At 40.2% G+C, this 14,447-nt stretch overlaps 1 long non-coding RNA gene across 2 annotated transcripts in view; it reads left to right on the forward strand.

The window, feature by feature from the left end:
* LOC147149930 (uncharacterized) overlaps positions 1 to 14,447 on the forward strand; it is a 408,789-nt gene that overhangs the window by 291,539 nt on the left and 102,803 nt on the right. The window lies entirely within an intron of this gene.

Genomic DNA, 14,447 nt, shown 5'->3' on the forward strand with positions numbered 1-14,447 from the left:
CAATCTAAGTGTTTAAAAATATTTATAAAGGAATGAAAAGCAGGTTCCAATTTAAAACAATCTGAATTACAGTTAAACATAAATCAAGATAACAGTTGAAAGTTCAACTCAAAATCTTTTATTTTTATTTTTCTTCCATTTCAACTTTTTAAAACAAACACATCTGTACAAATAATACAGTAAACAGCTTTCAAACTATAATAACAGTTTGTAGACCACGAGAACCAACATGTTAACAAGTGCACTTCAATTTTCCAAAATAATAATACTCCAAAATATTTAAAAAGGATGTATTAAAAGTACCCAAGAAAAAAATCCCTCTAATTATACATGTTTTTTGTTGTTGTTGTTGTTGTTGTTGTTAAATACAATGTCATCAAGTGCAATGTATCTTAATTCACAGTGAGTGCAAAAATCTTAGAGTGCAATGACTGGCATTGTAAAGCATGTGACAATCCAAACAAAAGTTCAATTGCCTCAGGCAGATTCTGGACGTCATCCATTTCAATACCTCCCTCAACAATTATGGCAGAGAAATTGGGTGCAGGTGGCGCTGATTTGAAATGAGTTGCTCATCCTCGCTGACAACAGTCAGCACTCCAAGAGATACTTTTGCCCAAGTCTCATCAGTGTCACAATCCTGTGATGAAACCAAACAAAAATATTACATTCCAACAGCAATTGTCATAAATTCCAGCCTTGTACATTTAATAATAATAAAAATTATAATAATACTGCATCATATGTATATAGCGCTTTTCTGGACACTCAAAGGTGCTCCCCCTTTCCTAAATTTTCCATTACAGAAAAACTCATCAGTGGCATGGAAGTATGCCATCCAATAATAGATACAAAATGTACTGTGTACTACTACCAGACTATGCAGATGTGCCTAATATTGTGGCTGCTGAGTGCCTGTCTTTTGACATGAAAGAAACGTCACGCAATGTGATGCTTAATTTATTATACAGTGTATGAATTATGAATTCACTTATATTTAACTGAATGAGCTGAACCATGACAGCTTGATTCACTGTCATAAAAATCAAGCTCATGAAATAAAATGTTGGAGGACCGACGCAAGCATGGGCAGAACATGCAAACTCCACACAAGAAGGACAAAGCAAAGAGTCAAACCCCGGCCGGTTATCACAACTGTGAGACAGATGTGCTCACCACTCGTGCAGCTTTCTCGTATATAAATATACATCTTCCTAGTAATTATACGATGAACATCCATGTGGTCTCCAAGTACAAATGATCAAACTCAAATTGAATACCCGGTAGTCTCAGTGTATAGCCCTTAAAGCTGTGTGTCATTTGTCTTAAAACAGTCTTTCCATAAAAAAAAAAAACATATAGCACCCATTCTTACAAGAACACATATTATTGTAGTTTTTGTTGTGCTGTGGAGTATGTCTCCATAAAATTTCCATTTATTGATTGTCACAGGACATGTCATGCTTGTGGAGTGCATCTTTGCAAAGAAATGCAACACTTGCAAAATGTTTTCTTCCAGTTCCTACCAAATTACTGTGCCGACACATAAACGTACAATGCAGTCCATCTCTGATCCCTAGAAAAAAAAGAAAAGAATGAGAGAGATTTTGTGTTGCAAAATTTTAATTCATAGTAGCTTCGGGACATTATGAGTTTGAATTCCTCACAAGAAGAAGCGGATAGAGTGCTCTGATTTGCATGCTTATTCCACCAAGAAAGAAAAACAGCAGCCATCTCCCATCAACGATAAGCACGTTTAATGAGCTGTACCCTGCGTGCTTTTTGTCTTGTTGCTCCTCTGTTGGCACTGTCAAACTTCTCCGCCTCGTAATTGTGACAGCACAGCCAATATCACACAAAATATGCCATCCATCTTTGACAATTATGAATATGTGAGGTTGGTGAGTGTGTAATAGTGGTTATATGGTAATTGTAATGAGATCCTGTTCATCTCCCTGGGTGTCTCATTTTCCTCATCCGCTGTCTAACCCACAGTCTTGGTCATGAACTAATGCAGCAAGCTCACCGCACAGTGTTCACGGAGTTTTAAAAGGCCATTGTGAAAGATGCCTGCGGACCCTCTTGGCACTGCATGAGTAGCGTCTCTATAATCATATCTTTCCCAACTGGCTCTCACTGTTCTACACGGGATTAGAAGAGTTTAATCGCAGTCTATTTGATTTCTAACTGGAGGCAAGTTATCACTTCTTACAATGGGGGCAGGGGGCACCACAATTGTCTATTGGTGAGTTTGGTTGCAGAAGAAAGTGCCGGTTTCCCTAGATACTCCAGATTCTTACGGTAGTCCCAAAACTGTGTGCAAATTTGCAATACGATGCAAACATTTCAGTGTGAATATGAATCAGCATCAGTAGATTTAGCAGGGAAGCCCAAACTTCCCTCTGTCCAGCTCTTCCGGGGGAATCGAAGGAGCAGAGCCACTCCTGAATAATTGAGCTTCTCACCTGAATCAAAAGGACTTCTTTCAGTCTGTTGGAATGCCCACCTCAGTTTAATAACAGTTTATGTTATTAGAAACATTTTATGAGACTTGTAACTGTGCTGTGCAAATGTTTGGCCACTTATCATAGGACCACGGAATTTCATTATTCTCTGACATTTTCATGGTGATTTATTTATTCCGATTAGGGCACCAACAGCAGTTTAGAGTGTTTCTGACCTGAATGTGAAGGGCTTACTTTATATGTCAGTCCTGTTATTGGCGAGTGACTGGTCCTGTATTTACCCTGCTTCTCACGCTCACCCTCAGTCAGCTGGGACAGGCTCGATCCAGCCCCTGTGGAGAGCAGAAGATAAATGGATGGATGGAATTAGTATAAGCCATCAATCCACTTTAGAGGAAATCCATGGTAAGACGAAGAGAAAATAGGGATACTTGTAGGCGTTCTAACAAACCGTTTAAAGTGATTCCGTTCAAGCTGGATGTTTTTTTTTTATCATGTAGCTTGTCATGAGCGAGTGAGTAATTCTCATTTTTTTGCCAACAGTGAGAGGGATAAAAATTGTTGCTGAGCGTGTCGGAGGCAGCAAGCTCATTCAGAACCAAGAACTCCACAATTTGTTGTTTCACAGAAATGAGTGCACTATTCTGTCCACAGACAGAAACGCAAAAGTCCGTATTTTTTTTTTTTTTTTTGCTTTTTTTTTCCCGCTCTAACAGACAAGCCTTTCCCTCAATTAGTCCGTTAAATAAGATTCCACATTCTAAAAACAGTTGGGTTATATCATTAACCCAATTTTTGGATTGTTTGTGTTGGGTCAAAATTCTGGGTTATTTCTTATTTACATCCATGCGGCTTTTTAATCTCCAAGCAAGGGTGATTGAAAACTGAGCGCAACTCTCCTCAAGAGGTCAAGATATCTCAACACACTTTTCAAGATGTACCCACAACTCATCACAGCCCGTGTGAAAGTGTGAGACAGTTGTCTGGTGATGACCGCAAGGAAGCAATGCTTGGTTTAAAGAACTGAAATAAATTGGATACCATTTTACAAATTCATATATCTCATGCAATGATTTGCATTTCCTGGCTGACAGCCAATCAGCGTTATTGTCACTTTATTGTCAATCATACCACTTTGCAGACTGCCGTGTCTTCATTCAATTCATATCTAAAAAGCACCATGACACAAAATATTTGAATTTGCCGCAATTCTAAACACTACTTTTTAATTTAGATTTGTTCTCACTTCCACCATAAATGTGCTGAACAAAATTCTGAACACGTATGCATTCTACTTTATGAAACCATAGCTAAGGAGAACAAATGACCTCCCAACCATGTTAACATAAGCATAACACTGAGTAGGCTGAGATGAACTTTGACTGCCTCGTGACCATGTCACACGCATGAGGACCAATTAGTGGGCCAGACTAAAATCCTCTTCTGCCCTTGCTTAATCAAGACCTTCAAACGTGTCACCCCTAAAAAATGGGCGTCCGGCCGGTCTGGCCCCAGGACGGAGTGCCCATCTCTGACCAAATATACATCATCCTCTACTGTTATTGTTGCTGAAATTATGTCAACGTCAGGAGTGATGTACCTGAAGATAGATACATTTTTTTTTAAACTTTCAGTCGTTGTTATCAGTACATTTTTGAGGAAGGGGCAGTATCCTTAGCATTATAAATAAAATGAATAAATAAATAAAATAATGGAATAACCCAATTGTTTGCATTGTTTTTACCAAATTTGTTGTGTTCATTGAATAACCCATTTTTTTGGTTCAAATTGACCCAAGTCTGGGTCGGTTCTTTTTGGGTAAAATTTAACCCCAAAATTGTTATTTTTGTCCCAACTGATTTTAGAGTACTGTGCACTGTACTTTTTTCCTATAGAATGCGTGTCTTCTCCAATTTAAACATTTTTCATCATTCGCTAGTTTTCAATATGAAATATGGCATTTGTAAAAGAGCAGAGAAGGAGGATGGACAGAATATTTATATATTCTTTCAAATTTTGGTTGTTGTTTTCTATGTCTATTTCAATTTCAATGGCATAAAGAAAGGAAAGAAAAGAGTGACAGGTCTTACAAAGACATACATTATATGAGTCTGTGAGTGTGTACATGCGAACGTGTGTGCGTTACACTTGTGCATCAGAGACAGAGGGCGTCAGGGGAGTCTGCAGGAGTGATCATACTGAGTGTATCGAGAATAAGATAATGCTGAGTCTTGGTGTTGGGGGAAGGGAGAAGAAGGACGACTAAGTCCGAGAAAAAAATACACTCTGGAAAAATGCATTTTGAACAGCCAATAGATGTTTCCCAGGAAAGGATTTTTGTGGAATATCACCACAACTATGTTCCGAAGAGGTGGACTTTAGCATGGGGGATGATAAACCCCACTGATAAACTCTACACTACATTTAGGATAGCATTATTATTGTATCTGACACTGCGGAATTACGTGGATTTTTCTCTAGTTGATGGAGGTGCACATAGAGGCGGGTGCAGATAAAGGCCCACTAAGGAATGTTTCTGCGAATACATCACATGAAGAGAGCAGTGGCTAAAATGCCATTACAAAGCAGCAAACAGGTATTTGAAGCTGTTGCTGCCTCTGGTGGCCTGCAAAGGTCAATGTGTAGGGTGCTCCAGAGGCTTGCAGTTACGCGTAAACCTTTTCGGTCACCATTTTCCAACAATCTTGTTCACCGATGAGTGCCATGCAATCCTGGCTTGTCTACACGGATGGCCCACAGTTCAATGATGTGACAACATTACATGAGACATATTGTGCAATACTTTCAGATTCAGCCTAAAAAAATCTGATGGGATGGCACTAATGAACCTAAATACAATGTCAAAATAATATGGCAAATAATTGAAATACTGTTCTCTGGCCAAATCAGTGCCCAATTGAGTATGCTTTTAACTTATTAAGGACGAAACATGGAGCGAAGCTGTAACTGTATCTGATGGCGGGTAAATAGAATGTTAATGTCAATCCACACTGAGTCTTATCTATGTAATGGCAAACAATAGTATTTCTCCGGAGAAACTGCCACTTTTAAATTGTAGAGGAAATGTATAGTGTAATGTAGATTGGTGCTGACTATCCACATGAAAATTTAATCAGCTACTCATGTAAATAACAGAATCTAAACAAGGTCATACTGTATGTTGACTATATCCATTTGTTGAGCTATGGATGTGCAAGTAAACACAGCCAGTGTATGAATGTGTCTGAATGAGCATTTTAGCGACCGGCATCCCTGAATGAATGACTTACTGTGTAATATGCACTGAGTGCTTTGAAGGTGGAAATGGGCTTTGTAACTGCAGACTGTTACCTTTTTAGAATCCCATGGGGGAGCATAGGCCTGTACGGCAGTTTAAGCAGCTTTTGTGAAGAGTTCTTGAAAAAATAAAAAATCTGATATACTGTATTGTAAATAATCTTCTGGAATCCAGTGCAATAGCTACGGCCCTCCATAATTATTGGCACCCTTGGTTAAGATGTGTTCTAGCTTCTAATATAAAATATATATATATATATATATGAATAATAAATATTTTTTAAAGAAGGAAAATCCCACATTAAGAACTAATTATTTTACATCAAATCATGTGTGCCACAATTATTAGCAGATGTAAATTGACGACCCCCTTTTGCCAAAAAAAAAACCCAAAGCACCCACTCTTTTCGTTTGTACTGTATAATGCTTCAGAAGATGGGAGAATACAGAAAGAGGGATCTTTGACCATCCCCCCCTGTACAATTTCTCAAATCATCCCGCGGCCTGGGTCCTATCCTCTGCATTCTCCCTTTTAGCTCATTCTGCAGGTTTTCAATGGAGTTGAGGTCTGGAACGTACATTGGAGGAGTTTGAGTCTGTGTCTGATGAAACATTTCTACAATTTTCAGAGTATGCTTCTGCACCAATGTAATTCATTTTAAGGCTTTTAACACATCTTATTAAGGAGGGCACTGCATCTAAAAAAATACGTATCTATAAAGAGATAATGGAGAGGTTTTGTCTGTCACCTTTTAGTATGATGTAGTTCACTTTTGGACCTGCAGACAAAATAAACACATTGCTAAATGCAATATATATGACAGTGTCAATCAAACATTACAATGTTATTGTGAATTTACAAATACAATGAGGTCCACATACAACAACTCTGTCTAAGAACATACTGTCCTCAAAACATCACCAGCCACACATAGGAGGGATTCGTTTGCATCGAGTTGAAACCAAGACAAGTGGCAAGCATCTGTTGAGCGGGGAAATAGCATGCCACTGGGTTAATCAGCTGGTGAGTGGAAACAGGTGTGCCAAAGTGGGCCCAGTGGGCCAGTTGAGGAAAAAATAAACACTGTTGGGAAATAACACACAGCGGAAACAATTGGTGTGGCAGCGCACTGCTCGGCTTTATGTTGTACAGTGCATATAAACACAGCCATTGAATCATACATATCTGCATGGTGCATACATCACAATCAAAGGTTCTGTGGGGAGTTTGCATGTTCTCCAGATTCCACGTGTTCCTTCCGCATCCCAAAAGCATGCAATGCTGTGTTAAGGAAGGACTCTAAATTGCTCATAGGTATCAATGTGACTATAATGATTGATGGATAGATGGATGAACCATGAATGAAAAAGAAAGAAGGACAACAGTTCCATCCATTTTCTGACTGCTTCATCTTCATTAGGGTGATCTTGAGCCTAATGACATCACGGTAGAGGCGGGGTACAGCCTGGACTCATCGCCAGTTAATTGCAGGTCATGTATAGACAAGCAAGTCAAAAGCCCAAAGTCTAATGAACCTACCATCATGTTTTAGCTTTTTTTTTTTTTTTTTACGTTTACCGTGCTGGACAATTTTTGTTACGGCAATGTATTACAAGAAAATGTTTGTTTTGTTACATTAACAACGATAACCATATATTCTCCGTTAAACTTATGCCTGAGGAGCAACAAGAAGCCATTATGCAGCAGTGCACAGCGAACCTCCTTGCACAGTAAATCAATCAAAGTGTTTGAGTGAAAATAAACACCATATTTACGTATTGATTGCCGGGGAAACCAAAGTACCGGGACAAAAAATTAAAGACGCAAGTGGGGAATTTGAAAACTCGACAAAGTAAAGCCACAAGGAAAGATGATGAGCCACCTTGTTGCTGCGTGGCATGGTAATCATCAACCAAAAATGCATATCTCAACCCAAATCCATACAACCTATCAAGGCAGCTGGTGTGGGAGGGATGCATCTATAAAAATTAAATATGGTCATGGTAGTCAAAATGTAAGGATTTGCCGTAACAGCTCTTTTGTCTGAATTGGACAACTTTTCTACTACTAGTTGGCATGCTCGTTCAGTAAATGAATACAGGGTGTACAGTATGGTAAGGATGGTCTTCGGTCAAAATAGATAAATAAATAGTTGTAATGAAGACTTATCCAGGTGTGTTTTACTGATCTCTTTCCATTTCAGAAGCAAAAAGTCAAATTGCTTTGGGATTGAGGGAGCCTGATCTGCCCACCCATCATCTCCACCTGTGTGATTGGCAGCCGACAAGCTGCTGGGGGAATGAGATGTGTTGCTCTGCGACACTGTTGTGCCTCATGCAGGAGCATTCCAGAAAAAGGTTAACACCTGTTAAACCTGCTGGGGCCCGAGGGACGATGCTCTTTTCTCAAGACGATTTAGCCAGGGCCAAAGAAAGATAAAGAGGAGGACGGACGGATGTTCACACGCAGATTCAGGAAGGCTTTATTCTTCATTTTTTACCAATCCTAGCTGAAAATAGACAAACAAACAAGAGTATCTATTTCATGACCTCGGTCGTGTACAGAAGCATGCTTTTACTGTCGTTTTAAAAGCATTGTTGTGAAAATCTTGAATCTACAAGTGACAACAAATTTTAAATTACATCTATATGGTTGTGATTATGCGGTTTATGTCTTGGTGGCAAATACTTCCTTGAGATACATTTCATTCTGTGACCACGCACAACACAGAACACTCGCATCTCAAATCAACCTTTCCCGTTGAAATGAATGGAAATTCTATTCATCCAAAAACTATTTTTGTCATGTGTTTTTAATGAGGAAAATAGCACTCTATAGTTTTGTACCACACATACACATAACATAGTTAAATAGAATGTAAAGAATTCTACAGTTGGTGGTCGACTGGTTAGGACGTCCGCCGCAAAGTTCAGAGGTCGTGGGTTCGATCCCGACCCCGGCCTTCCTGTGTGGAGTTTGCATGTTCTCCCCGTGCCTGCGTGGGTTTTCTCGGGGTACTCCGGTTTCCTCCCACATTCCAAAAACATGCATAGTAGGTTAATTGGTCACTCTAAATTGCCCCTAGGTGTGATTGTGGGTGCGGTTGTTTGCTTGTCTCTGTGTGCCCTGCGATTGGCTGGCAACCAGTTCAGGGTGTCCCCCGCCTACTGCCCGAAGACGGCTGGGGTTAGGCTTCAGCACGCCCGCGATCCTTGTAAGGATAAGCGGATCGGATAATGAATGGATGGATGGATGAATTATACAGTTATAAATAATTTGAATAATTTGTTGTGACTGTTTGGCTCTTTCTGTTGTGCAGGCCTTGGCCATATGGGGGCAGTAGAATACAGACATGCAGTGCATGTAGATGGAGGAAATTGTCACACCTGCCTCAGTAAGCTGCAGTAATGTCACCCCTTCTTCGCAGAGGATAGATGTCAGTGAGCGTTGTCTGTCTACATGTTTTTATCCATCATTTGTGTTCAAATATCTGTTGCTTAATGGGTTATAACACTGTGACACTGATGCTATTCGTTTGTCTGTCTGTGGCCTTTTTGCATTCATCTAAGTGGACTTTTCTAAGGCAAATGTATAATGGTTGTTTTGAATACACAACATTTAATTATCCTTGTTCTTCAACATGGGCTGGTAATAAACAGTTTGAAGCATCTTTCTTGAAGAAGTGTTCACTATCTGCCCATTTGCTTCTTGTTGTGAAGTCAGTTGAGTTCCCGCCACCATACAACGCTTGTTGTTCAAGTTTTTGCTCTCAAGGCAAAGCAAATAAAGGGAATGAAAACCCTCTAAGTCGGGTCACTCATATCTCTGAGCACCGCTGTAAGCAGAAGGAAACAAGGATTCATATGAAAGTCAATTTCTGCATGAGACCAGCCTATTTGTTGTTTTTCATAGAGCCGCAGTTGAGAGGTTTCTCAAGTCACTCATCGTCATTTAAAACTGAGCTGAATCCAAAACACATCAATGGTAATGTGCACTCATTTAGCCTTCTACAGCTCATAGCATTAACGTGTTGAAAGGAAACTGTGCAAATGCAATATTTATCTTGACAATTGCGATTCACCTGACAAAGTGAACGTGTTTTCCTTTTATGAGGCCTCTGTTGATTGAGTAATGAGTGATAACACAAATGAGGCTTGTGGTCCAGTGTGTATATAGCATTTTCCATCTTCTCTTCGCAGAGCCTCAGCTGGCTTGCTGCATATTAGAAAGAGAGAACGCAGACTCTGGGGAACGGAGGGTTCGTCGGAGCTCCTCTCTGTGGTGTTTATACGCGTTCACGTGAATGCAAGTAGTCATGTTTGCATTAACGTGTGTGCTGTCTGCTGCTTTTTAAATGTTTCTGGATTGTATTGGATGCACCAGGGGACACTAAGCAACGCCACCTTATGTTTGAAACGTTGCTGCCATGTTGACAGTATTTCAACAAGTGGAACCTGTCCTTGTGTCGTTATTTCATGTGTGTCCTTGGGGTTTGGAATAACATAGCTATCTTAGTCACATTCCCTTCAGACAGTATTGCAATAGGGGGAGCAAGCCACTATAGCCGGAAGTAATGGATTTATAAATATTTTAGCTGCGTGTCGTCATGTTGAAGTCATAGTACAATTCTGTGCTTGATTTGATATACATTTTTGATTATAGTTGTAGTAAAAAAGCTTAACATGGATGTTTCACTCAATGTGTAGTACGTTATCTAATCATACAGGTTCCTTCTCAATCTCCTGTGGCTCTGTGTGACTAATCACCCACATCCCCACACCCCTGCCTTTTAGGTGTCTGGTCTTTCCCAACACCATTGCAACACTGCATCTCACAGTCGAAAACAACACACACAGACACACAGCCACACACACACACACACAGCCCTGCATGATTGGTTGCCACGGTAACAATGTCGCGAGTACCTTTAGCACTCTTGTATTTGGTTATGGCTGTCCAGATCCTTTCTCGGGTGTAAAGATTGATCACTGTTCTGCTCACCAAATGTCTAATACGGGTTGGCACCGATGCAGAACACCTGGTAATGGCCTGAAATTGTACAAGCTGATAAAACCACTTTCTCTTTTCATTCTGCTCTTTATGTGCCAAAATGGACTACTTGAAGAAGAACATATTTTTCTGTCACACTGCAAAGGGAAGAATGTGTCTTATATTCTCAGCCTGTACGGCATGATTATATACGTAACCTCAAAAGCCAGAATGCTTCAGTTGATGGAACAGGAAGTGCGCATTTCTGAGGTGAACTTCCTGGCCACTTTATCTGCTGGAACGGTTAAGGCGGCTTACTGCGAGCAACACAGAAGCTAATTAAGGAGCTGTGTGTTTGCAAAATTGTACAGCCATGATAAGACAGTGTTTTGTCGCAGGGGGCGAAGCAAATAAGAACAAACTCTGTTGTGATCATTCTGACACTTGCGTATGCATGCAGCATCACATCAGCAACCATAACCCTCAAGAGTAGCGGATGTGCTCTACTGTTAAGTAAAATGAGCAATTAATGCAAATGCAAAGAGGCTTGCAGACAGAATCGCTGATGGAAGCCCGTTTAAAATCAGAGGCGGACCGGCCTATAGTTGGGTACTATTCCCCCCCCCCCCCGAAGAAAAGGCGAATAACGAATGACGGAAGGGTACCCAGGCTGCAGACGAATGACAAATAACCGACCCTCAATTTTTTATAAAATGCCCAGCTGCCGCTATCACTGAAACAATGCCGGCAGAAACAGGATGTTGTGACGACACAAGAAAAAATATGACAGGCAAACGCTGTGAGCAAAAAACTACGCATTTTCACAGGGGCAAATGTCAGGCATAAACAAGTAACCCAAAAAATCTACCTTTTGCTTGTGCATTGTTGGAATGTCAGTGCAACGTTAATATTTTGATACTTTTAGTATTGACTTATTCTTGGAAGTATCAATATTAATGTGGGCAAACGCAATGTATTGATTTGAGTTAGGCTGGTACACACAGCCATGAATGCAATCGTACAGTATAAAGACGCTGCATATGAAATAATCAGTCAACTTAAAGTATTATATTATGAATATATGAGACCAGTACTGCATCTGACAGGGCTACCACCCAAAAAGGCTTCAACGTCGGACCCCGCATAACTCTAACAAACAATAGCCACGAGGATGACCCCAATAAACCTTGTGTGCCAGAGGGGACACATCCTGGACTGCTCGCTAGTCAGTGGCAGAGCACATATTGTATATAGACAGACAACCGTTCACTCGCAACAGACAATGCCTGCACCTTCATCAGGCAAACAAATTCAATTGAACTGCAAATATTCTTTTCGATACCCACAAATGCCCCAAGATGCCCGCATACATGTGTGTGCGAAATGCGCTGATAATACTTTCACTGCCGATCTAAACATTAACTTTACCTTTTTAGTCGTTTCAGTAGTTTAAGATGTATAACTTCGACTTAGGGTTTATGGTGCGATGGAACTTGAGCAATAAATAGCCCTACATTCGCCATTTTTTTTCCCAGCGCTCCTAAAATTTTAAGTTAAGGCATAATGTGCTCCAAGTAAATAAATATTCATCTGGAGCCCTGCTCTAAGAATGATCAATGTCTAAATAATTGATCCTAACGACTCAAGTGAAACATTTGTGCTCTAAAGCCATCATCTGTGACTCCATTAAACTCTGCCCATGCGTCATTCGCACTCAATATTTTGACTTCGTAGAACTCTAGAGGCTAAAGTCATCTAGGTTACCACCTTTTTCAGAAAGCTATGCAGTCTATATACTGTATGAATTATCAAAACATTCCATTATACAACTGTATCTTTAGTGTGCAGTATCTGGTTCAGTTCTAGCTATCGACATAAAATGGAGCACTGCATGCGTTCAGTGAATCAGCGGTAGTATTCATGGGCCAGCTGCTTTATATCAATGCTTCTTATACGGCATATGACACAAACGTATGTGCAGATGGCCCACCTCATAGGCTTATCCAACTCTGTCAGTTTAGATTGCTAAAATGGCTCAGAGTCACGCCGTTAAATAGAATTCCACTAAAGTCAGTTAAAGAGAAATTAACAGGCTTTGAAGGAGTGGGAGTAATAAAGCCTGATGTAAAGAATACCCCAAGGATTAAAATGGAAATGCAGGGTGGGGGTTGGCACTAGGCAATATTAGAGAGCACTGGTAGGAGCCATAACATGGTCGTGTGCGGGAGCCATTAGCTTGTATCAACAGTTCTTTCCTCCACTGAGCTCCGTTCATTGATTTACTGATCTGTCGTTGCTCTTTGGGCTAACATTACTGTATACTGAGCAAGGACCGGTCACACTTTTATTACCTACCCTGTAAAAAATGATTTGAACTCTGTCAATCAGTAACGATTTTTGCAAAGGCAAAAGGGCAAGAGGCAGCATGTCACGAAATGCGTGGAGAAGGACCCAAAATCAGGAGGCAAAAATTAAGTGTAATATGAGGTACTTAATTTAAAGAAAGCAAAAAGGCCACAAGGCACTGGAATGATTCCAAAATAAGGATGAAAAAGAAACTAAACAAACACTAGGACAGGACTTGGGTTAACGGACTGATGACTATTGACAAATGACAATGAACCAACCAGAACTGAAAGTATGCGGGGAACTAAATACAGACAAGTTGACAATACAACAAGGAACACCTGGATAAGACACAGAGGATAGGAGGGAGCTGATTGGCTAACACCAGAGACCGGGGTTTGCCATTACTTGTTTCTTGTGCTTATATTTCAGTCACTCATTGATTGCTGGTCATGCCCTCCGTTCCGCACTACAAGCACGGAGACCTGGATTCAGATATTTACTGTGTTGACCCCACAGCAGATTTATTTTTATTTTATAGCACTTGCTCATTAAAACATGTCACTCCTCAGAATAATCTATCGAGATAATCTTAAAAGACATCCGATTATCAGGCTTTGTTAATTTCAATCAAAAATGGGGAATTGGTCTTAAAATCAGATGATCATCACTTCGGACCAGTCCTTTTCATATAAAAAGATTTGCTTTTGATCATGTATGTAAAGTCCGAAAGACTATAAGCTCCTCTTTTCATCTCACGTTTTAATCCATTGTACTAAATTGGCTTTGACAATAAACCCTAAGAGTAATTCAGGGTGAAACATCCCATAACACTGCAACCATGGAAACATTATAGCATGGGTATCCTGTCAGTTATTGTTTTTTTTTGTTTGGTGGACCAGGTGTTGGATTCCTTTGTGTACATGCCTCATTAGCGGGCTGCTTTTATCCAACGATCACATGCGCATCTGTCGAGGAATTGTCTTGTGTTATTGATTTTGTTTCAGTCAATGTTATAGTGTATGGGTGGACACTATAACATTGACTGAAACAAAATCCATCCATCCATCCATCCATCCATCCATCCATTTTCTGCCTGTCCTGATTAGAGTTCCCTGTGAGCTGGAGCCTATCCCATGGCTGCCTTTAAGCGAAAGGCGAGGTGCATCCTGGACTGGTCCTCAGCCAATATCAGCAGTATAATAATGCAGTGATCTAAAAACCTGCTGTTCCAGTCTATTAAAAATGTGCTTCTAAAACATTGATGTCATCAAATAAATTGCCCTTACAAATAAATAAAACCCAATGTGCTGTGCTGTAATTGTGGTTAACTAGTAACAAGAGTACAC

Source organism: Filicampus tigris, chromosome 3 (genome assembly GCF_054856515.1).
Source record: "Filicampus tigris isolate MCC_2025a chromosome 3, RoL_Ftig_1.0, whole genome shotgun sequence".
Lineage (NCBI taxonomy): Eukaryota > Metazoa > Chordata > Actinopteri > Syngnathiformes > Syngnathidae > Filicampus > Filicampus tigris.